General features: G+C 51.0%; 1 long non-coding RNA gene across 1 annotated transcript in view; it reads right to left on the reverse strand.

Moving 5' to 3' along the window:
* Window positions 1-25,298, reverse strand: part of LOC144172472 (uncharacterized) — an 86,102-nt gene that overhangs the window by 12,381 nt on the left and 48,423 nt on the right. Inside the window, exons 3-4 of the long non-coding RNA XR_013323019.1 lie at window positions 1,408-1,431; window positions 1,209-1,300 (exon numbers count right to left, since the gene is read on the reverse strand). This is a non-coding gene — a long non-coding RNA (uncharacterized LOC144172472). The remainder of the gene's footprint in view (window positions 1-1,208; window positions 1,301-1,407; window positions 1,432-25,298) is intronic.

A 25,298-nucleotide genomic window follows, 5' to 3' on the forward strand; every position in this document is an offset into this window, starting at 1 on the left:
AACACTAAACAATTCCACTTAAAATAGGTTCAACGCATTAAAAACCAAGCGAGGAGTATTATTACTACCAGCGTTTTTAGTGCTGATGTTTCATTACTCCGTAACAAGTTGGGTACCTTATCCATTGATCACTTATTTAAGTACAATTTTGCAATCATGTCGATTAAGCTTCTAAACAAGCAAGTTTGTTCTCAGTTCATTGACATTCATTCTGTACATAATAAGAACCCCCCAAGGTTTGCCTCCCGTAATAATTTTTTACTCCCGATTGTTAATACAAATCACGGGAAAAAAAGTACCCACATCACCGCTATTAAACTCAGGAACCGCCTGCTTCTTACTCTAAAATCATCAATGTCGTTACCAAAATTTGAAACAGCACTAAAGGTATTTCTCTTACAGTGCAATTAGACGTTTTTTTTTTGTTTTTCCTAACCTGTGTATTTGCTCAGACTTTGTTCTTTGGTGCAAAACAACAACAAAAAAACACAAGGTACAATGTTTCTTTGCTGAAAGGAGAGAATGCTTACTAGTATAGTTGTTAAGGTGTCGCAGGTATTGCGACTTGTCAACCTGAATTGTTAAAATCACTCAAGTTTTAAGTGTTGCATGTATTTTCGTAATTATTTGAGAATGACAATTTTGTTTTCGGTGCAATTACATGCTACCTCAGCAATGAACTACAGAGAGTCCCGTTTCAGCTTTATGGCTTTTAGTTCCCCGTCAGTGTACACGCTTGTATGTAAAAAAAGTTTGACGACAATTATCCTTCGAAACGTTTGAAACAACAATTCTTTTTGTGCACCCTCGAGTCTGACATAATATGAATAGATTGTTTACGTATAAATTAGTAAGCGCAAATGATGTTCTAAATAAGCATGATATTCGCAGGGCAAGAAATATTTTCTGATACTGGCGTAATAAAGTTTCCGGCTTGTTGTGTGCGTGTCACCAGCTAGAGTTCCAACAAAATACATTATGCCACCCTTATTAGCCGCCGTCGTTGTACCGTCCATCCCGCTGACGGCAACGTAATAATTGTCCTCATGGCTATCCAGCAATCATTTTCAGGCATTTCCATTTTGATGTAGATACAGCAAAGAAGCGAAAACGTCGAAATTAGAAATAGCGCTGTACGCTTTTGTTCTTTGTTGCAGGTCATGTCCTACATAGCTTCGCACAATGTAATAAACCTCTGTGACACTCACCCGTTTTGTCACTGTCGACATTTATATCTGTCGTGTTCACTCTCGTGAACTCGCCTTCCTGGAAAATAAGTTTGTACTTAAACAGTAGGTGCCTGAAATGGGTTTTGTGGGCGTCAGAATAAAAAGTGGCTTAAAATTCTAGAATACATGGTACCGACGGTAAATTGATAAATATGGAAAAAAAAATTTGAGCACGTACCCTGGCTTCTCTGGCTTGTTTTGACTGCAACAAAAATAAAGAAAAAGATTTAGGGCCGTATTCTGAGTCCCTCCTTCACTCCATGTTCTCCCTCCACTCGGCTGAGGGGAGGATTTCGCAATACTTATGCATGGGGAAATCGATTTCAAGGACCTCCTCCACTGGAGGCTCAAGTGAAGGAAGGACTCAGAATACCAGGGTTAGTTTTTAAATTCTCGTTGGAATTCTCGTTGGCTTGTCATTTGTACGAGTTCACGTTTTTAGCTTAGCAGAGGAATATAATTACGTATATGAACTATACTCGCCTAACTAGCACCATTCTGCCCTCCCATTACTAATGCTTGCCAGAAGAATAGTAATTGGCAAACATTAGCAGGAATAGTTTCTCGCTGCATAGAAAGCCGGTGCATAGCAGAAAGAAGCAATGAAAGGTGTACACGGTTCGAAGTCGCAGAAAACCCTGATGATTATGATTATGGTTTTTTATGGCCAACGAGGGTAGAGAGCGCCAAGAAAAGTTAATGAGAGTGATTTAAATGTGAGCACTAAAGTCTGTCCGGAAGAGTACAAGTGAGATGAGTTAAAAGGTAATGAAGATGGCTGGTGTAAAGGGCTAGTTTGTGATCCCGCATTAAATGAGATGAGTAGTAAAAAGTGATTCTCTGTCAAAAAAAAAAAAAGAAAAATTCCCGCGCCTTCCCGCGAGGGGAACACGAGTAAATGCAGAGCATTGGGGGTCGTTAACGCCGCGTAAAGTCGCGTTAGGGTGGGTAGTTGGGTCGTAGTTGCGTTGGTGTTGGTTTGTGGTAGAGAGAGGAGAGTAACGTCGCGTTAGGGTGGAGCGAGCGTCAACCAAGGAAGGAAGGAGCAACGCAGTGACTGAAGCACGAGCGACCGCTAGCCGCTTTATATTTGCAGCGCGCGCAGTAGAGGGAGAGCAGTACCGGGGGGGGGAGAGCGCGCATGCGCAAGCAGCGCGCGCCCTTCCACGCCCCACCGCGCTGCTATCACGCACCTGTTACGCCGAGACCGCGACGGAGCGAACGGGCTGACTACGACGCATGCGCGTGCCAGCTGCTGTTGAGAGAGAGGGGGAAGGAGGAGAGGCGCACCTGCTGCGGACGCGGAGCTGTGGACGCCGTTCGACGCAGGAAGAGGCGAGGCTAAGAAATGCTCTGCATTTAAAAAACTTAAAAGTACGCTTAACAGGAAACGTGGGATCATTTCATAGAAAGTATGATAGCTGCAGTGGAATTTTTTATCTGTATAGTTCTGGAAAGAGTTTGTCATGTTGCGTCGAGTGCTTTGTATTGAGTGAAGATGTGCATTACGGCTAGGCCGTCTCCGCATCTGCTGCCCAGTGGTATTAAAGAACCAGTGAGAAGGTGTGTGTTTGTTACACGTGTGTGGCGTATCCGTAACCTTGCTAATGCAACTTCTGTGTGTCTGTTGTGTAAGTCCGTTGTGTGTCGTTCCAAGAGTGATTTTAGTATGGTAGCTTGTTGTCGGTCTGTGTACTCCCGTCTGCTTGTCATATTTTACGAAGTTGTGTGATGTGTCGTTTGATGACTGTGTAGGGTACTGTTGTTATATCTACTGTATCCGTAAGTGAGCAGCAGCGGCCATTTGATCCGCGGTTTCATTCCCGGAAATCCCAGAGTGGCATAGAACCTAGAATATAGTTATTTCCAGATTTGAAGCATATGCAGACATAATAGCATTACAAACAAGATTAATTACACAGTTTTAGAACGCTATCTGGATGACAGTGAGCGTACAGCGCTAAGAGGGTCCGCGTACACTCTGGTTAAAAAATTTGATGTTGGACCATGAGATATAAAAAATTAGTGTACCGTACGCTTCTGCCGTGAAAAGACTTTTATGGAAGTTCATAATTTTACACGCATAAATGTTCATTGCGAGCGTAGTGCGAGGCACATCGTTAGCAGCCTTTGATGCGTCGCTGCAAAATTCTGTACACCGATACATCTCCTAGAGAAACAAGAAATGCTGCAGAATTGAATACCTTCGTGGCCTGTTTTTTTCACGTTCCATACAAGACAGCTCGCACGACTCAGGGCGGAGACGCCATGGTGGAATAAAACCAACGATGGGTGTCTTTTGCATGTCTGAAAAGGGGACTTTGAACTTGGAAGCGTATTTTCCCAATCTGAGAAAGGGAAGGATTAGAAATATATGGACGATCCAAAACGAGTGGCTGTGAGGTAGTATCGTTAATGTTCGAATTAAAAGGATGGTTAGACATAGACATTATTTTTGAGTCATGCAGCAAGTTCATGCATATCATCAGGTGATGTACGGGAAATTTATTGCGCTCTACATGTGGACTCCGGACAAGGATAGGGAACAAAGCGCGACACGCAAGGCGCAGGGAGATACCCGAAATAGTTCTGGGTCAAGCATATTTAGTGCCGTTTTGTTGCTGACCCATACAAGACACAGCCACAGTGCAACCCAGATCCTACCAGGGGGTATAAACACGCAGGAAGCGTTGTTTGTCCGTACCATAGGATTGGTGTGAGAGGATTTGAAAAATGTTTCTTGTTTTTAGACATTTTTGTTTAGCTGTTTTAAGTTTGGGATGAACGTAAGATTGTTATCGAGTAGTAAGCTTAAATTGTGTTCTTTTTTGACAGCAATGCAAACGTCTTTAAGAGTAATGTCGGGGGAATGATGCCACGCTTCCTGGAGAACACAACGCAACTACGTTCTTATGGATTGAGTTTAAAACCATTCTTGTCTGCCCAGCCGACAACTTTGTTGACACCACGCTTGTCTTCACGTCACAGGTTGACATATTAGATAATTTAAAAGATATTTAGACGTAGTCAATATATATATATATATATATATATATATATATATATATATATATATATATATATATATATATATATATATATATCTTTATATGTATCTTTACCGAGTATCTTTACCTCGGTAAAGATATGTATCTTTACCGAGTCCCTCGTCCCGTATCTCTCTCTCTCTCTCTCTCTCTCTCTCTCTCTCTCTATATATATATATATATATATATATAGAGAGAGAGAGAGAGAGAGAGAGAGAGATAGAAACAAATTGCAGGTGGCAAGGCGTTCCCAGGAGAGTTCATCTTAACTATGAACAGTGTCCAGCTTGAAACTCCACCTTCCGGCACGCTGTTTTCTTTCGCGTGAACCATTGAGAGTGCCCTACCAATTCTCGCGCGACAGATTCTCCCAGACATGTAGGTAGCAAGGGTGTTCAGCATGTTGCCCGAAACAACGATTGACTTCTGGTAGCTGAGTATCCCGCAACGCTCAGCGGTGTCGTAGGCCTTCTCTAGGTCAAAAAACACAGTTACTCCAAAACTGATTATGAACGTAGGCGTTCGTGGATACCCCGTCCTGAAGCCTGCCTGGCAGCCCGCGAGAAGACTATTGTAATCTAAGAAGTACACAAATCTCCCGTTAATAATCTCCTCGAGAAGCTTACACAGGCAGCTTATCAGGCGGAAGGGACGGTAACATGACGGGTAAGACGGGTCCTTCCCCTTCTTCAGAAAATACACTACTATGGTCTGCCTCCAAGACCGTGTAAGGTGCCCCTAAAGCCATATTTTGTTGTAAAAATGGGCGGATGTTTCAATTTATCTTTGTGTAAGGGTTCCATCATAATGTATGTGATGTTGTCTGCGCCTGGAGCTGAAGGCTCACATCTGCTCAGAGCAGCCGTCAGCTATTAAAGTGAAAGCAGGGAGTTGTAAGAAGCATTTCATTTTTGGCTGTCTCGTAATAACGTCTCTCGCGAGACATTTTGTGTTTCATGGAAGTGTTCATGTAGAGTGCAGAAATTGACACGTAGTGAAAGTGTTGCGCACGTTTATTAGCCTGGTCTTCAAGTGTGTCCCCTGTTGTGCTAGCCAGGAGCAGGATGTGTATCTGTAGTATTTTGAGTTTTTGCACTAGGGTCCATGCCTTGCGTGTGTCTGTGTACGAATTTACTGAAGTTGGCAAGGAATGCCAACTTTCTCGTTTTGCTTCACGGTGCACACCCTTTCCACGAGCCTTTGCCTTTTTCAAGGAGATGAGGTTATCAGATGTGGGCTATCGACGAAGAATACACACTGAAGAACCGGCGCAAAAGCACACACGCTTCAGTAAAAAAAAAACGGACGACACGAGCGCAACTACATTTTCATTGAAATGAACAAGATATTTATAAGAGGCGTGACAAAAAACCAAACAGAGATAACACCGTAAACCAAACACGAAAAAACACGAAAAGAACAAATATGGACACTCATCACTCTCTCCCCCGATCATCATTGCGTGCGGAGAGAGTGATCACTATTCACGTTTGTTTTTTCTTGTTGGGTTTCCCAGTTTGTTTGGGTTTATTTTCTCGCTACTAATATATATCTTCTTCGTTTCAATAAAAATGTAGTTGGTAGCTTACGTCCGTGTCTTACGTTTCTTTTTCTGAAGTGTATGTTTTTGCTCAGTTCTTTCACTATGAACCACTACCAACTCGGTCAGTTTGTATTTCTTCTAAGACCAAGGGTGCCCATAGCTTCGTTCTGCGCCTCACGCGCACGTTTACATCCCCGTTCTACCAGGGCCTCCTTGGGTTGCGCGGAGTACCAGAGGCTTGAGGAATGGCCTTTTCGGGGGCGTCGAGTATGCGCGCCGTGGGAAGTTGTTTCCTCCTCCACATGCACGTACTGTGGATGTGTAGTGTAGTTTAGATGTATCCGTGGATGTATTCCAGTTCCTTCAGGCTTCGTTGAATCTTTTATAGGAAGGTTGACTGTTTAGGCCCTTACCTAAATATGTTAATGTGGTTGGAAAGTGGTCACTGCCACATGGGCTTTTGCCAACGTCGCACAGAAGAGATGGAAAGCTGCCGAGCCAATGGAAGTCAAGGTGTGAGTTAGTGTTGTGTTCTAAATTATGGTATACGTTGGTCCGTTCTTATTGAAAAATCACGCTCCCAACGGCATTAAGAACTTTTAGCAGCACAGGTGTTTACGCCGACACAAATCCGTCCGACGTAGGCAGAAAACCCCGAGCGCATGCGATTGCGTGCCTCGGGTCGATCGCGCGGCGTCTTGTGCGCGAGGTGCCGCGAATTACCTTCGCGCAGTGCCTTTAGCAAAAAAAAAAAAAATTGCGCACGTGAGCAGGTGCCTCGCTGGGACCGCCCGGGGTCGTCCAGGCTTGTGCGTGGGCTTACGCACATGAGGAGCTCACGCCTTCACCGTCGTCGTCGTGTAGCGACCGTCGCGCTACGGGGCCACCATGGCGAAGACGATTACGACGGATGTGTCAAGCCACCCCTTCACAATCCACACGTAGAAACGGCTGCAAGACCAGCACAGGAGAAGTGGAGGTATCCCTAGGCGAGGACACGCTACAATAAGATTTGCCCTACGCCGCTGTGCCGTCGGAAGACGACGGCGCAAGGGAGGATGACGATTTCTACGGAATAAATTATTCTACACACTTTAATGGTTTTTGCTATACAGGGCTGTACAAAACGTCTGCGCACTGCAGGGGTCCGGCTGCTCCCTCTCTCCTGGGATCCGCTGTCAGTGTGGGAGAAGGCAAGTGGAACCCCAGCTCTGCGGTTTCCCCAGCCATGCACCACTAGCGCAAGCTACGCCAATTTTATAATCAGGCTACCCCGGGTGCCGTGCAGGAAGAGCCCCAGAGGAAATTGTGACCATTGAGGTCGCCAATAATAATGAAAGGTTGAAGCAACTGACCTACCAGGCTTTCGAAATCACTCGTTGATACCTGGAAAATCAGGAGTGACGTAAAGGGAGCATACCATAATCAACCTATTAAATATTATTGTTCAAGTTGCAACAGCCCCACAGACAGTGTTTAAAGGGGTCCTGAAATACCTTCCGCCGATGCATGGATGTACATGTACCCAAATAAAGCAATGTATTTGCAATCTCCTCCCGCAAGAATTTTGTTAAAGCGATGAGTATTAGCTGAGAAATCGTAAATCAAAAACCGCGCATTATCGTCGCTCCGCGTTTCCTCCTCCTTTCGACTTACTCTCCGCTGTTGACGGCGCGCGAGCCTTGCCTCCCATGAGGCTGCGCTCCGCAGCGGTGACGTACTTCCGCTATTGCCTGGCTCAGACTGTCGTCTGCTACGGGCAAGCATTGTTGACACCATGAATTCCGCACTCCGCTAAAGGCTTGAAAAGCGAACGAAAAATCTGGCCGCATGTATGCGGCGGCCTGGCCTTGCCCTTTCGCGGTGTACGTTGCTGGCCGCACATGACTTTTTATCGGCGGCGAACTCGCAGCCGCACGGGGAGGGTCGTGCGCTCGGTCCCTTTCATGCATCGCGCACTATTTATCCAAAAAGCGCCTATCAGATGTGGCCCCGCTGGTGCCGGGTCTTATTTTGCGGTGGTGGTAATTCCTGCCGGCGGCATGTGAAAAAGACATTTTAAACCGATACCACAGCCGATACAGAACCCGTGCACAAAACGCTTCAATCATGTGACCAGTTAAACTTGGGGCGACGCGTGGTGGAGAGCGTCAACGTTGGCAAAACATGCTCCGGCGCGGCTCTGAGCTTTCTAGTGCTGGAGCGAGCGCCATTTCTTTGACAATGTCAAACATCGGTTGCCTTGGCAACAAGGCACAAACCTCCCCAGAAGTCAGTTACGGTTCCGTGATCCCGGTTCAGCTCGGGGCCCCACCTCGCGACATGTGGGCACTGCAGGCGTACCACTCACTCCCATTGGGAAGTGTGAGATGCGTTGGGCATTACAGGAGGCGATGGTGTGTGTGTTGTGGGCGCCTTTGTTTCGCGATGAACTGCGACGTTGTGCTTCTGCGGGTGTATAGTGCTTCCCATGGTCTGGATTATCTTTCTCGAGCGACGTACGACTCAACCTTGCATGGGGTATGTGCAGTGTGCGTGGCTAAAAGCCATCTCGGCCTGCGCGCCAGAGTTAAGTGACTTGCTGTTCGTCCCCGAAAACCGCGCGCGAGGTGAGTGCCGAATTTACGACGGGCAGGAGGAGGCTACCTATCGTCTGTCAATCGCGGTTCAGACTTGCAACGCATGTTGTGACGTTGTGTTCGTTCGAAACGCATCTCTGGATTGTTTTGAAGTGGAATAAAATGTATCCGTCAAACCCGGGCATTCGGCTCAGGGCGTTCCCTGGGATTGCACGAAAGAAGTGCCACGGGGCTTCAATGCTTTCTTTACGGAACGTACTCAGGTAAGAGAATATCCATGTCGTGTTATGGCCGTGTTGCATTCAATAGGAACGGTTAAGCGTTTGTTTACACTTGTTTCGTTTGTCGTAAAATGTCCAAGCACTCCGACACTCCGCTGGCAGATCAGCCGGCGAGCCGACGCTGAGCAGACGACTCATCTCTTTGCCGGAAGTGCGTGAAAAAGCCGCCCAATAGCAGGATGTCTAGCTCATGACGAACATCTGGGAATCGATGATGTAGACATGTGAAGATGGCGGCGTCCAAAAACACGAAGGAAAGGGTGAGAAAAAAACGACAAACTTTGCAACAATAGTGTGAGCTTTCCGCTGTGCGTAAAAGAGTAATACTTGGCACAGAGGACGTTGACGACCCAATCTAACGGTTTCGCTAGTTCATTTAGTGTGCTCAAAATGCCTTTCAGGGCCCCTTTAAATTGATGGTTTAACATGCTAAGGATTTTAAGGCGACAAAGGCCAAAGCGCCGAAGAGTGTGTGCAGCCGTCTCTGTCCTTTCTAAATTACACATAGTTATTGACGAAAATTGTATGTTTGCAATTTAGATGTGATTCCTGTCGACACATTTAACTCGGTTGAGCGGCATGTAGTATTTCATATAAAGCATCAAAATTTCTAAGAAGGCCCCGACGGTTACACTGTACTAAGTTTTCTCTTCCCATTGTAGGTTTTTATGAGCGACTGGAATATGTGTTTATATCTTGGCTTTGAGGACGGTGATTCTTGTCTTTGTTGTCTTCTCTGCAGGCTTGGACGACATAACCCGCTCTTTTCGTTGCTACGCAGCGAGGAACGGCCGGACTTCCATGTCATCGTCGGGTGTTCTCGGAGTACCTGATGGATCGAGCTCCTTGAACCACTCACCTTTAGCGTGGCCTCCGCGATCGGCTGCCGGCGGCGCGCCGTTGCTCCGGCCGTCCCATTCGGCGCGTCCCCCAGCAAAAACTTGTAATTTGGCTAACTCCGACACGCGCCGCGAGGCGGCGCCGTTAGCCTAAGGTTGAAGCGAGGCTCATCTGACCGACACTGCCTGCGATTTCAGGTGTTCGCCAGTCTTCGTTGTCGAGTTTTCACTGCAGACAAACCTTGAGTATACGCTCGATGTGTTTTCACTCGTTCCTGCAAGCAGTACAAAGTTAAGGTACCTACGTTGTTTAAAAGGCACATGTTCGTTTTGCATGCAGCCGGTTTGGTTACGTGTAAGTCGAATGAGGCAGCCCAAACTCTTTTCTCATTTCGTGCAGATTGAATGCCAGTGTGCTGAATTCTTTTGTCATTTTTACGGCCTTTTCGCGAGCTTTCACGGCGCTTTACCTTTTCATGCCTTGCAGGCTGTTTCGAAAGTACTTGGCCACAGTGCGCGCGTGTTGTTTCACGGCGCGTGTGCTTGCGTGTGCGGTCGCGTGCGCACGCGTGCATGTTACGTGTGTGTGTGCGTGGGGGTTAGTGCGCCTGTGTGGCGTGCGGATGTGTGCATGCGTATGTGGGTGGGTTCGCGGCGCGTGTTTATGTGTGTGTGTGTAGGTTCGCACGTGCGCGCGCGCGTGTGTGTGCATGCGTGTGTGTGTGCCTGCGTTTCTCGGTGTGTTCGCGGCGTGTGTCAATGTGTGTGTGTGTGTAGGTTCGCACGTGCGCGCGCGCGCGTGTGCATGCGTGTGTGTGTGTTTGCCTGCGTTTCTGGGTTTTCTTTGCCGTAATTAAAGTATAACGTATCCTGAAATGACTTGGTTGTCCTCTTGCCCAGATGTATCTTCGGTGCATTAGCCTCCAATGTTTTTGGCAACCGCGGGAAAAATGTTCTGCTGAGTTCAAGGACGCGAGTTCGACTCGCGGCCGCTTTTCTGCTGGAGGCGAAAGCGAAAGCGCCCGTGTGTTCCAGATTTCGGCGCTCGTTAAAAATCCCCAGGCGTATGGGCGTCGGCGGGAGGGAGGAGGGGGTGCAAAAAAGGCCCTTGCTCCCCCCCTCACCCAAACCATTCTAACGCTTTACCCCATGCCCTCTCCCCCTTCCTTCGCGCAACAATAGATTTGCCCCCTCAAGGTAAAATCCTGCCGGCGCCCATAACCAGGTGGTCACAATTAATCCGGAGCCCTCTACTACGGCGCGCCTCATCGCTTATGTAGCGTCGACGCGTTAAACCTCATAATAAATAAAAAATTGACCCAGTTCCAGCCAGGCAACTTCAACGAAAGCATTGCAGGAAGTTTGTCTTACCCAACACTGGATCGGAACAGCGCTTTGTAAGACACCTATGCGTCGTGAAAGATTACACTTCACTTAACAATTTTTCTCTTGAATGAATGCAAACAAAAAAGTGATATCGTTGGTACTCACAAAAAAAAAAATCAATGCACTGCGCTCTTTCTTTGTATCACGCGCTCTTTCATGTACTAAAATAACAAATACAAGTTTTTTAGAAATAAAACCTTATCTTTTTAAATATGCGCGACAACAAAAATAAAAATTACTGATGTGCAATGAATTCACTTACGCTTCACAGCGGCCCCAGTCCACGTCAAAAATTAAACGGCTAGTAATTAATGGCACCTGTAACTACTTCTGTCTACTGCATTGATGAGCGGCTGTAATTTTCGATTATACGTCTCACACACGCTGCCCAGGCCGAGTTTTCCTCCTGTGCGCCCGCCCGCGCCACGGAAAGCGACCTTAGGCTAAGCGCGCTGCGGTGCGGCGGAAAACGGCGAAACGGCCTCTTCGGAATTACGCTCTCTCCGGGCGATTGGAACGGCCGGAGCAACGGCGCGCCGCCGGCAGCCGATCGCGGAGGCCACGCCTTTAGGCTGCTGTTTGCCGTAACCGCCACCGACAAGGGTGGCAGTGGTGCCACAGGAGGCACAGGTGGTGAACAGGGGGTGGAAGCCACCGCGGGCTCATCCGTGTCTATCTCTTCCGTGGTCACGAGTGCTTGGGTCCAGTAGAGCGGAAACAGTGAATGCGGCATCACTCGAGAAATCGACTGTAGCCGCCACACCTTCTTCTGACTCGGAAAGCGGTTTGGTGACGGGTTCGGCTGCCGGAGACAACTTAGAGGGGGGGAGGACTGGTTTAATCCCCCCCCCTCCGCCTGACCGAGATACCACTCAGTCCCACGGCGAACTGCGTCGGCATACTTCCCAAAGGAGAAAGAGGCAAACCTTTTCCGCGCCCCGGGAAATAATTTTTTCCTATGATATTGATGTTTATTATTTTCTTTCCCAACTGAAACCTTTGATAGCCCCTGGAGTCGACCGGGTGCGGACCTTGCCAGTTGATGCACAGGAATTGTTGTGAGTTACAATTATCTGTGGGGTGATCAAGATGGGCGCATTTGGCTCTGTTTAGGTGGCCCCGATTCGAGCTGGTAAGTGCCCGGACCGCCGGTACTTGAGTCACCGGCACGGAATCAGAATATATGGTAGGACGCAGCAGCGGGTGACGCCTGCATCTGTATAGTCTGGAAGGGTGGAACGGTCAGAAACCAGGATGATGTGTTTAGTTAATATTTTTTTATTGTCTCTCCCTATGGCAATGCGCCTGCCGGCCTTGACACCCTGATTTCTCAGACCTTCAAGAAGATAGGCCTCTGCCTGGTTTGTCAGATCTGGATCAGAGATAACGCCCTGCGAGCTGTTAAGGCTTCGGTGGAGAGTGACCTTGAATTCAAGGTCGACAAGATTGACAAGAGGGAGCAGCTGGACCCAAACAGTGCAAAGCTGTTTTGGACGGCACTGTTAAGCGAAGACCAATCAAGTATGAACAGTGTTTTATTCAGTAGTAAGCGTCGTCTTCCGGCGGCACAACCTCGTAAGATTAGTCGTCTTGTAGCGCGTCCTCGCCTCGGTAAACCTCTACAGCTAAACCGGTGTCCGTCTCTATGTGTAGATTGTGAAGGGATGGCATGACAGGTTCGTCGTCATCGTCTTCGGCGCGGATGACCCGTGGAGCGCCGGTAGCCACACGACGACTAAGCCGGGAACTCTTTACGTACGCCCACGCGCCAGCCTGGACTACGCCGGGCGGTAGCCGCGAGGGACGCGCTCACGTGCGCTCGGGGTTTAGTGCCTCTGCTGGACAGATTTATGTTGGTCTAAACAGCTCCGCTGTTGAAAGTTAAAGAACAGTGCGTACCTATTGACGCGTCAACGTGACGGAATGTGGTTGCACTGAGGTTTGTACACCAGCCGTGCAAAAATCTGATTCTAGGCCAGCCTCACGGGTGACATTCTGCTTACTAAAGTATTTCGCAGCATAAATAGAAGAGGTACAAGGGAAGAAAGAAACTAAAGCACGATGTAGCAGTCGAGGCGCCCGTCTAATAACTAGGGCTGTTATGACTTAGCCAAGCACACTCGGTGACGACGTGGTTCCGACCCATTGAGCGTTGGTTCTGACGAGAGCCACCACTGGTCGGACACCAGACAAAAGCCCTTCCACGGATTGGCGCAGGGAAGTACTACTGCGGACTACAAAAAGAGCCACCGACCCCAGCCACTCGGTGACACTCCCGTGTGCTCCCCACGACAGATCGATGACCGAGGGGATCGAGAGGATCATGTAATCCCGGAGGTGGTGGCGGCGGCAGGACGACTATCGATAATGACGAGTGATTAGCTCCCAGTAGACTGCAAGGAACTGAGAGACCCGTGCGGTTTAGCGAACTGCGTTGGTGGCACGGATGAATCCCCCCTCTACTATGGGCTCCGGCTAGTGGCAAGGGTGTGGTGCGTGTCTGCAGGAGTGCGCGGTCTTACTTGAGGGTGTACTAGAGTGTGAAGATGAGGTAGTTCGTTATGGCAAAAGAACAGGGAAAAATGGCTAAAAAGAAACTGAAAAGAAACTGAACGGAAGATATGAAAGAAACAAACACGGGAGCTGACTGACAAATGAAAACGTTTTATTGCACGCAGGCAATATAAGAAAATGCAGAAAGTACAAAAGAAAGAAGATACAGTTAAGATTGTAGAAATGCTATCTCCTTGGGCAACAAGTCGACTGACGGTTTGCTGACGCATGCGCCCGCTCGCTGGTGCGTCGGAAACGCTTCAAAGACCGCGTGTTCTCTGGTCACCGTAGCGATTGAGGACATGACATTGCTCAAACAAGGGCTCGCAGAAGGGCTTGTTCGCGCATGAAGCAACATGTGTGGCAAGGAATTGATGGAATTAGCGTGCTCGCGAAGCCGATCATTCACACATCGTCCCGTTTGTCCTATATAAGAGCCGTCGAAGAACAGGGGGATCTCGTACACTGCTCTAATCATGCACTCCATAAAACGCCTCGCGTGTCTTTTGTTGCAAGCGTCGCGGCTGCGTTCCTCCGAGTTCATCACCTTGCAAAGGCCGCCCGACTTCCTGGGAGCAGAAAACACAACGCGCACCCCTGAACGTTCCACAATCCTTTTCAGTTTGTACGAGACGCCGTGAACGTTTGGGATGACCTGCACGCAAAAAAAAGTTCCTGCGTTTTTGCAGCCGCCCTTTCATAGGGGCGATTTCCCGTGCAAGCCGGGGAACTTCACAAGCGCTGTAGTCCCACACGAGGGCCGAGCGTCAGGCCGGAGAGTCAAGCCTTTTTGTCTAAACCTTGAACATTTTCAATTCAATTCAACACTTAAACATTTTTTAAAACACTTTTAGTAATTTTCAGGGGGCATTGGCAATGCCTTGCGTTCTTCAGTCGAAGTTTATACTCATGACCCGGAGCTTTAGTGTGGTAGAAAAAAACAGTCAAAGCACATGTGAATATCAGCCTAGTTGCCAAGAAACAATTGCTGGTGCTGGCTGGCTCCGGTATGTTGGTTTTTATGGTTTCGGTTGTGTACTACATGCTTCCATTGTCATCTCTCCCTTCCGAGACTTCGCCCGCAGCAAGAAATGCGGAGCGCCATCAACTAGGCCTACTTCACAGACCGACCGCCATGGATGGAGCCCGGCGCGGCGGCCTGCCCAGCCGCCACGTCCCGTCTCGACGCGGCACCCCCTGGCCTCTGCAGCATCTCTCCATGATCGAGTATGCACGCCGGGGTACTGGAAGGTGAGCCAATCTCACCGGAAGAGTTTTCTCAAGATGCTGTGTGAATGGAAAGCCATCGCCGGAAGGGCGCCAAAGCACTCGCCAAGCTAGGCCTCACGACTGAACAGGACACACCGCCGCAAAGCGGGGAAGGTTGCGGCAACGCAGCACCTCGGCCGCTCTCAAGTGTCACGTTACGTATCGCAAAAGAAGCCTCGCGCTCCAGCCCTACTGAGAGAGGATGTGGAAATAATTCTGCGTTCGCGAGATGGGCTGGATTTAAAGCGCTGCAGCCAGGCGCTCATAAAAGACTGTGTACTCCGCGCCGCACAGCTTAAGTCGAAAGAAGTCGAAGACGACACGCTTGAAGTCAATACCTTCCGTAACCTGTTGGCGGTCAGCACGCCAAGCCTACAGAGAGGTGCCCACTACAACAAGGTGGAAACACTAACGATCGGCAACAAATCTCACTGGGTAAGCGCATACACCACGCCATACGAAGACAGCGCAAATCGAGTCATACACAACATGCAGGGAAAAGACAGCGCGGACGATATCACCAGAAGCTTCGTTAACTGAAGAAACCCTAGGATCCTCCAAGCGAGAAGACTGGACTCATCCAACACTGCCATCATAGTGTTCGAAGGAGTCCAAGTCCCGCATTATGTCTACTACCTCGGCGCGCAATACCGTTGTTTCTTCCACAGGAAGAAACACGAGGTGTGTTATCGCTGCGGACGCTTCGGACATAGAACCGACGGCTGCCCAACATCGCCCACTAGACCCTCGAAGATATGCTCCACGTGTGAAACCCACGATCCGCAGGACAATCAGCCATGTGAACCTCAGTGTGCAATGTGCGGCAAGGGACACAAAACTGGCGACAAACGCTGCAAGCAACGCTACCGCGTTCCATACCTACTACACAAGCGGCGCTGGGACAGACAGCGCAAGAAGCAGCTCAACAACAGGAATGGAAGCATAGATGAACTAGAGATAGGAATCCTCAAGAACATTAAATACAGATCCTAATCCTTCCCTCGACTGACGCTCCACGCGGATGGCGATTCCAGCAGCCCCGCATCTTGGAGCCGGAAGCGCAGCCGCTAGGCCTCGAGTCGGGCGAACACCATCGGGGTTATTGCTGCCTCCCGGTCTCCCAGCCACCACCGCGGATGACGTCGACCCTCACGGTCAGCATCACGGCAGACGCGCCATTGCAGTACAGCCACGAACGAGAGGCAAAGGAGAGGCAACAGCAGTAGCTGGGGCCACCAGAGCAAGAAACAGAAACAGCATGAGGCCAAGGCGGAGACTTTTACGGATACCAAGAGTCGGTCCCAATTGCGGTCGGCTTCACGTGGGAGCCAACATCGCTCGAGATCGCCTCCCCGGCTCACTGATGATGGAACCTCCGGAGGCAGCAAACAAGACAACAAGGTGAACAGGGCTGACGCGGTCAGCAACACTGCTCCACTCACGATTGGCAAGAAAGACTCCCCAACACTTTCAAACCAGGAAGCCCCCCAGGCAGTAATTACTAAAATAAAGCAGATGCTAGAAATAGTAATTGCTGCCAACAAGGTTGTGAAGGCAGAAATTACTAAGTTCAAAAGTCTACGCGTGGGCACGGTTACCTCACAGCAGCGGAGCTCCGAACAGAACGACTCAGTCGAAGCGCAGAACGTCCCTTCCAAAAACACCACTAACGAGGATATGGAAGTTCAATCCCCGTATGTTAGACGCAAGGCAGAAGATGAGACCGCGACCCCTATGCGACCACCCAAAAAGGCAGGGGGCCCTTCATTCGTAACAATGGAACAACTACAAGAGAAGCTAAGCGATTTGAAGAAAACGCTCGCCGATACACTCACAGGGAATTTTGAAGTCGGGCAAGCAGATCATTCCCCTTACTGCAAGAACAGGTGAGCTAGAGGCCGCACTGCCACGATACCGAAGCGGAGGAGGGCGTGCTTGCCCCATAAAATTCAATAAACCCTATGCCGGACGGGCCTTCCCGGACAGAAATAGAACTAGCTTCGACAACGCGCCAGGAAAAAAAACTATGGAACGGGATAACGCAAAAACGTAATCTGGCGTAATCTGGTATCGCCAACGTAATCTGGTATCGCCAAACATTGAGCAATTCATAAGTAATAAGATCCCGGAGGAGGCACCCGACGTTATGTGTTTGCAGGAAATCGGATGTGTGGCGAAACTAGCTTGATACAAACCTTACTATGAGGCCTCCGAGCCGTATTCGGGCGAAAGAGATGCTTCAGTAGCAACTCTCGTTAAACGTAACATACCAGCCATATGTCACGACACGTATCCGTGGACCTCATATCGAGTAAAAAAAGAACTTGGGGGAGCTTATTCATCCTAAACCTGTACAGCCCTCCAAGAAAACAACACAGATTCGCGAACCTTTTCCGCAAATCATTAAATATTGCCAAGCATCAAACACTAGTCATAGCGGGCGACTTCAACGCCCACCACCCTGCCTTGGGGTACCAGCGGGCAACGACTAAGGGGCGGAGTCTCTGGCTGGATGCCCAGCGGGAGGGCCTGTCCTTGGTCAACGATCTGACGTACCCCACTACGACGGGCAACAGCGTAACCGTGGATACCTCCCCAGGCCTTTCACAAAGAACGGCCGACATGACGCCAAATGGGTAAACACACAAGAAAATCTGGGAAGTGACCACTATATAGTCGCCACAAACTCGGAAGCGAGCCCTAAAGAACCCAAGGGAGGTGAGAAGATCAAAATCAAAGACTGGCGCCAGTTCAGGAAGCTTAGAGCAGCTGAAAGGGATTCGCACGAAGATAGAGCGGAGACGCACGAATTAGAAAACATTAAATCTCTGGTCGAAAAAATTCACACCTGTTTGGAGGAGGCCAGAAAGACTGTCCCAGAGGAAGCCGGAATGCAACAGGCGGACTCGAAACTCCAACAAATGTGGGAAGCGAAGCGCGTCTTGAAGAAACGGCTCGGCGAACAAGAACTCAACCGACCATTCCGTAAGCGGCTCGCGATTCTCAATAAGCAAACAGACGATCATACCACTCAGTTGTCGCGCCAAAACTGGCACAACACCTACCATGGCATGGAACGTCCGATAGGCCTGACGAAAACATGGAATATCCTTCGATATGTCATTGACCCAACTGGCAACAAGACTGAGAAAAGGCAAAACCTAAGCAAAATTTTACACACAAGGGCATAAAAATGCCATAATCAAAGAAATCCGGGACCGATATACCAAGGAAAATCCTACAGAAAATCTTAAACCATACGCGGGAGCTGCAAACCCAACTCTGGACCGCCCGTTCACGACGGCGGAGGTGCGGGGGGCCATACACGATCTCCATACCAGGTCGGCCCCGGGACCGGACGGTATTACAAATAAAGTGTTGGGAAACTTAGACGAGGACTCTATTGAGGCTCTAACCAAATACCTAAATTTATATTGAGCGTAAGCGCGATCCCCAGACAAAGGAAGACAGCTAAGATCGTTATGATCCCGAATCCAGAAACAACTACAGCTAGAGAGACTAAGATCTATCTCGCTTACATCTCGCTTAATGAAGCATGTAGTTCTTAAGAGACTACACGGGTACATGGATGAGAAGGGGCTTTTTCATCATACCATGATAGTATTTCGACACAAGATATCTACTCCAGACGTTAAGTTGTGGCTTAAACACGAGATTGTAGACGGGGATGGCTGCTCTCCTCTACACACCAGGGTAGTAATGGCATTGGATTTGACTGAGGCATTCGACAACGTTAGGTCTGACACGGTGCTAGAAAACTCAGCAACACTAGGCGTGGGTCCTCGAACATACGACTGCGTGAAAGACTTTCTCACGTACCGAACAGCCACCCTAACAATCGGGGGCATCGAATCTGGCGAGTTCGAGTTGGGAAGCAGGGGTACACCGCAAGTTTCGGTCCTTTCACCATTCCCACTCAACGTCGCCATGCTCACCCTTTCAGATATAATAGAAAAGATAGAGGGACTACAGCACAATATCTATGCCAACGATGTAACCCTTTGGGCGGCGGGAAAGTGTGACGGACAGATACAAGACGTTCTGCAGACAGCCGTAGATGCAGTCGAAGCGTACGTTAAGCCGAACGGCTTGGATTGTTCCCCACAAAAGTCAGAGCTTCTACTCTACCAACCGGCCCTGAGGGGACGCAAATCGGCAACCACAACATCACCAATCCTACTCTATGCCAACGGGGGGCAGCACATCCCAACAGTAAACTGCATCAGGGTGCTTGGCCTCCGAATCCAGGCTAAGGGATATAATATCTAAACCATAAGGGCACCCGAATCGAGCCTCTATTAAACAATCTGACTCGTCTCGCGAATTACCAGCCGGCACCACGGGATGAAGGAAAGTAACGTCATCCGATTAGTTCAGGCCTTCGTGTTAGCCGCCTGGTCTACGTCGACCCGTACCTGAAGCTCAGGATGGACGCAAAGAACAAAATAGATGCCATGATCAGGAAGTCCTTCAAATAGGCACTAGGCATACTCTTTACTACCGCGAATGAGCGATTCGAGGCACTGGGCCTGTATGTATACACTAGACGAGCCGATCGAACCTCAGAGAATCGCACAACTGAAAAGGCTCGGCGGAGATCCGGACTGCATGGCACATTTTAATATCCCTTAGCATCAACTATGAATCCCGAGCTGGAGCTACATTTGAATGCCCCAGCTGAGATCAGGACGAGAATATACGTCCCGCCCCTGCCCAAGCACATGCATCGCGTACACAACGCGGAACGCAGACGCGCAAGAGCACAGGCACTGCAAAAAAAATTAGAGAGGTCTGAGGACATGGGTTACGGGGACGCCGCTGACAATGACGATCGTGACGCCATGGGTTTAGCCATGGTAAACCGACAGGGCGATCCAGTCGCTTCCGGCAAAATCCTCACGACGTCGCCGGAAGTTGGGAAGGAGGCGGCATTGCCTTGGCAATGACGGCATCCAGCAAATACAAATTTATAGTGAGCGACTCCAAGTCGGCCATCCTCAACGTCTTGAGAGGGCGCGTGTAGTTAGAAGTGCTTAAAATCCTGCTCTCCGGTTTCTGTGGCGATCGGGTCAGAGGGGTATAAATAGTCTTAGCGCCGGCCCACTGCGGTCTCCCGGGGAACGAGAACGCGCACGACGCTGCTCGAGGTCTAACCAACCGAGCCGACGCCGACGGCTGTACCGTCGACGCGTGCTCATTTCGCCGGTCGGGGCGGGACAGGCTGGTATCCCGTCGCGACATTCTAGATCAATACAGCACTGAAAGTGCCAGATGCCCTACACCACCCAGATCTTGAACTGAGTGGCAATCGGTGGCTTGGCGTATGCTCCAGACCAACACGTTCCCTAACCCTGTAGCCTACAGCAGCTGTTACCCGGGGCTCTCCACAGCTGAATGCAAAATTTGTAAAGGCGGAGCGGACCTCCAGCACATGGTTTGGTCGTGTCCCATCAACAGTAAACATGGCCAGCAGAAAGGACGCCCGTTCCTTGACATTAGAACCGTGGAGCAGTGAGAAACCGCGCTGCTCAGCTCCGATCCCAAAGGGCAAGTCTAACGTGTCCGGAAGGCTGAAGACAGCGCCGGGGTACAAGGACTTCTGGCTGCCACCTAAACGGAGGAAGAGGACCGAGAAAAATCTGCAACCTCTTTCTTTTCCCACCGGGCACACGATAAAATTCTCTCTCTCTCCTGTCGAGCAGCTGGTACTACACGACGTCCGAGATCTTCCCGTTGGCCGAGGAGCTGTTATGACTTTGCGATGTACATTCGGCGACAACGCGGTGGTGACCCATTGAGCATTGATTCTGACGAGCCGCCGTCGGTAGGACGCCAGACAAAAGCCCTTCCATGTATTGGCGCAGAGGAGTATACAACGTACTGCAATTAAGAAGCCATCGACCACAGCCGCTCGGTGACACTCCGGTGCGCTGCCCACTACAGATCGACAGCCAGGGGATCGTGAAACCCTGAGGTGGCGCCGGCGGAAGTACGAATTCTTGGATAAATACGAGAGATTAGCTCCCAGCAGACTGCAAGGAACTGAGGGTCTCGGGCGTTTTAGTGACCTGCGTTGATGGCACGGATGAACCCCCCTCTACTCTAATCTCCGGCAAGTGGCAAGGGTGTGCATGTGTGTGTGCTGGTGTGTGCGCGCGGTAGCTTGCAGGGCGTGTCCCTTCGTGACGACGGTGCGTCCGCGCGGGAAACCCCGTATCACCATTGAAGGGTATTGCTTTGGATAGTGGTCTCCAACGTTGGGATCTGCAGAGCCAGTATCTATAAAAAGGGCTTGCTGCGGCTCGCCGGATCTTTACCCTGTCTTCATCACCGCAAAAATGTAAATAAACCCGTTGAAGGTTCCCTCCAAAAACTCCCCTGTTCCTTTCTCGGATGTCCCGACGGCGAGCGGCCGCACTGCTCTAGACTGCGGACTCTACCAAACGCAACAGCGCCAAAAAACGACAAAACGAAAGCAAAAAATTCCCCCGCATTTCCCAGAGGGGGAGAATGTGAAAGTGCGAATGCACGGTTGTCGGCCCGCTTGCGGCGCTTGCGCTCGGCCCCCGCAGCCCACCGCCTCGCCGCCTTCTCTTCCATCTCTTCCATCGGGTTTGTAGTATCACGTGTACACCACGCAGTTATCAAGCCGCTATAACGCCGCTGAGTCGCCAACGCACGCCGCTGACGACGTAGTTTGAATGCGTTAAAGATATAAGGCGCGTCTAACACTGATATCACCGTCGCGTCCGTGGCTTGGTCGGCAGAGCGTCGCGCTGCGGCCGTAAAGTCCTCGGATCGAAACCTGGCGCCGGATGCTGTTTCTTTTTCAAATATAGAGGAGCACTGCGGACGCCGCCGCCGCCGGCGGTGGATGGTTTGAGGTCGCTTATAAAGTGCATTCGCACTTAAAAAAAGGACACAAATCCGATGTCACAGTAAAAGAAGTCAATGATGAGCACTACCAGGCTTTCGACTTCGATCAGAGCACGAAAGCAGACATAAGTGCTCCCAGAAATTTTTTACGCTGCACAGCTGCGGCCATTTCCTGTTCTGCTCAACGCCGGTTTTTCGCAGAACGGGGAACTTGTGGGGTGCCGCGTCGGTAGAAGGCAGCATCCCAACGTAAAACATAACTGTTTATTAACGTGGAAGCAGCAGCGGGGCAAGCATGCCGGCCTGCGCTCGAAAGGTTAGAGGAACAATAGTAATCTCGAGCTTAGCGGCTTGGGTTTTATCGACCCCAGTGGTGACGTAAGCCTCCGGTGAAACTGCGGTGTCGCTGTCCCTTATCGGAAACGTGTTGCAGCGAGTGGCCGTGTCACGCTGGGCTAAACAGTGACGAGACGGAGGCTGCGCAGGTTTGTGCGCAGTGGTCGCCACATCACCCCCCCGCGGAGTACAGAGCCCTCAGGGTCTGTAGAAATCTGGGAGGGGTACCAGACGTCCAGAGCGTGTCGTGAAAGGAGCGGGCTGCGACGTCGGCGGCTGTGGAAGGGTGCCTGTGGGAGGAGTGGCGCTGCCCGGTTCGTTCGCAGCGATGTATGCGGGCTTGAGTCGGTCAATCGAGACGCGGACGTCGTTCCCGTGCAGGCGCAGTGTGAAGTTCTTGTCGTCGCGACGAACGACTAGGTGGGGTCCGCTATAGGATGGCTGGAAAGGCCGGCGGACGGTGTCGTCGCGGAGGAAAGCGTGCGTGCACGATGCTAGCTCCTTGAACACAAAAGGTGTAGGCTTGCTGTCTTGGGCTGCAGGTGACGGGCGTAAGGTGGCGATGGTGCGTCGGAGCCGGGCGACGAAGTCGGTGGGGTCTGACGGCATAGTGCTGGATGGCAGAGCTGCGAGAAATTCACCTGGGAGACGGAGTGGTTCCCCGTAGACGAGCTCTGCTGGTGTAGCGTGGATGTCCGGCTTGAAGGTGGCGCGAAGACTGAGGATGACGGCAGGGATGGCCTCGAGCCAGGTCGAGTCCGGGTGGCACATAATGGCTGCCTTGAACTGTCGGTGGAAACGCTCGATCATGCCGTTGGCGCAGGGGTGGTAACTGGTGGTCCTCAAGCGTTCAAAACCGATAGTCAGCCCCAGGAGCCTGAATAGGTGCGATTCAAACTGTCGTCCTTGGTCGGTGGTTACACGGCGGGGGGCGCCGAAACGAGCAATCCAACCGGTGAAGAAGGCCGAGGCGACGTCTTCTGCGGTGATTCCCTCGAGGGGCCATGCCTCGGGCCATCGAGTGTATCGGTCGATGGCGGTGAGACAGTAGCGGTAGGGTCCAGCCTGGGGAAAGGGTCCTATGATGTCGAGGTGGACGTGCTCGAACCGACCAGAGGGCTGAGGGAATGTTCCGAGTGGGGACGTGACGTGCCTGGTGATTTTGGCACGTTGGCAGTGAATGCAGGAGCGCGCCCACGTGCGACAATCGCGCTGCATAGAGGGCCAGACATAGCGGTCAGCTACGAGACGTGTAGAGGCGCGTATGCCGGGATGGCTGAGGTTGTGGAGCTGGTTGAAAACACCACGGCGATGGGACAGGGGCACATAGGGCCTGCTTCGTCCTGTCGACGTGTCGCAACAGATTGAGGTTGCCAACCCTGGAATGGGGACTGCAGTTCGGCATCCGTGGTCTGAGCCTCGGCGAGGACGTCCGCTGTTATCTGCGCCGAGCTGATGGTCGCTACACGTGAAAGCGCGTCGGCGACCACGTTGTCTTTCCCGCTGACATGTTGGATGTCGGTGGTGAACTGTGCGATGAACGAGAGTTGGTTCTGCTGAACAGGCGGGAGTTTGTCGCGACGTTGAGAGAAGGCGTAGGTGAGAGGGTTGTGGTCGGTATAAATGGTGCAGTTCTGTGCTTCGAGAATATGGCGAAAGTGTTGCACTGCTTCGTATATCGCCAGAGTTCTCTGTAGTAGGCTGGCAAATTGGTCGGGGCGGTGGTCGTGGTTTCGTCAGTGGAACTGGCGACTGAAGGAGTCGTTTTCGGGGTTGCGAGTTTCTTCGAGAAGAAAGCAAAGGGATGCCAGGTGTTGTCCACGCGTTGCATGAGGAGTCCCAAGAGTCCCAAGGGAAGAGTCCCAAGGGAGCGTCTGGCACAGGGTGGGTGAGGAGCGTGGCGGTGCACAGGGCGGCTTTGCAATCTTCGAAGGTTTTCGCTAACGTTGGTGTCCACGTGACGGGTTGGTTTCCTCGTAGCCCAGCCAAAGCATCGTGGAGGTGAGCCTGGTGTTCGGCTGCTTGTGGCAAAAAACGCCTGTAGAAGTTCAGCATGCCGAGGAAACGGCGAAGGTCTTTAGCGGTGGTGGGTCGAGGGTAATTTTGCAGGTCCGAGATGCGTTGGGGCAAGGGGCGAATGCCCTCAGACGAAACTTCGTGGCCAAGGAAATGATTGATTGATTGATTGTAGGGTTTAACGCGCCGACGCAACGCAGGCGATGAGGCGCGCCGTAGTGGAGGGCTCCGGATTAATTTTGACCACCTGGGGATCTTTATCGTGCGCCAAAATCTCGTACACACGGGCGTTTTTGCTTTTCGCCTCCATCAGAAAAGCGGCCGCCGCGGCCGGGAATCGAACCCGCGACCTCGTGCTCAGCAGCACAACGCCTTAGCCACTGAGCCACCGCGGCGGGTGGCCAAGGAAATGGACGACGGAAGTGCCTAGCGTGCTTTTTTGGATATTGACGAGTAGACCGTGGTCATCGAGGCGTTCGTACAGCAGGCGAAGGTGCCTGTGGTGCTCTTCGGTGTCGCGGGAAAATACCAGTATGTAAACGAAACAGAAGTCGAGGCCGCGCACGACATCGTCGATGAAGCGCTGAAAGGTTTGTCCGGCGTTCCGCAGGCCGAAGCTCATGAAGGGAAACTCGAACAACCCAAAGGGTGTGATGATAGCGGTTTTCGGGACGTCATCCGGATTCACGGGTGTCTGTGTGTAGGCCTTCACCAAGTCTAGCACGGAGAACACGTGGCAGCCATGAATACGATGGGCGAAGTCCTGTATGTGGCGGACGGGGTACCTGTCCGGGATGGTGCGAGCGTTTAGGGCGCGGTAGTCCCCACAGGGCCGCTAGCCTTCGGTCTTCTTCGGGCCAAGGTGGAGTGGTTAAGCCCATGGACTGTCAGAGCGGCGGGCGGTTCCTTCGCGGAGCATGGCCTCGAACTCTGCTTTGCCTATGCGCATGCGGTCCGGGGCAAGGCGACGGGCACGGCAGAAAACTGGGGGACCTGAAGTGGTCCGGATGTAGTGCACGGTGGTGTGCTGCACTTTGCGTGGCAGTCCGCTGGGGCGCGTCAAACCGGGAAATTCGGCGAGGATGGCATGGTACGGCGAGGGATTGTCAATGCTGAGCACCTTGATGCTTGGCTGTTGGGCGGTCGTTTGCTGGCCTGGTGTGGAGTGTCCCGTTGTCGCGTCGATTAGCTGGACGTTGCGGCAGTCCGGAAGGAGGTTGTAGTAAGCCAGAAAGTCTGAGCCGATGATTGGCTCGGCGAAGTCGGCGATGACAAAGTTCCAGTGAAAGTCGCGGCATAGGTTCTTGAGCTGGATGTGCAGGC

Source organism: Haemaphysalis longicornis, unplaced genomic scaffold (assembly GCF_048455015.1).
Source record: "Haemaphysalis longicornis isolate Haplotype H1 unplaced genomic scaffold, Haemaphysalis longicornis Haplotype H1 scaffold_220, whole genome shotgun sequence".
Classification (NCBI taxonomy): domain Eukaryota; kingdom Metazoa; phylum Arthropoda; class Arachnida; order Ixodida; family Ixodidae; genus Haemaphysalis; species Haemaphysalis longicornis.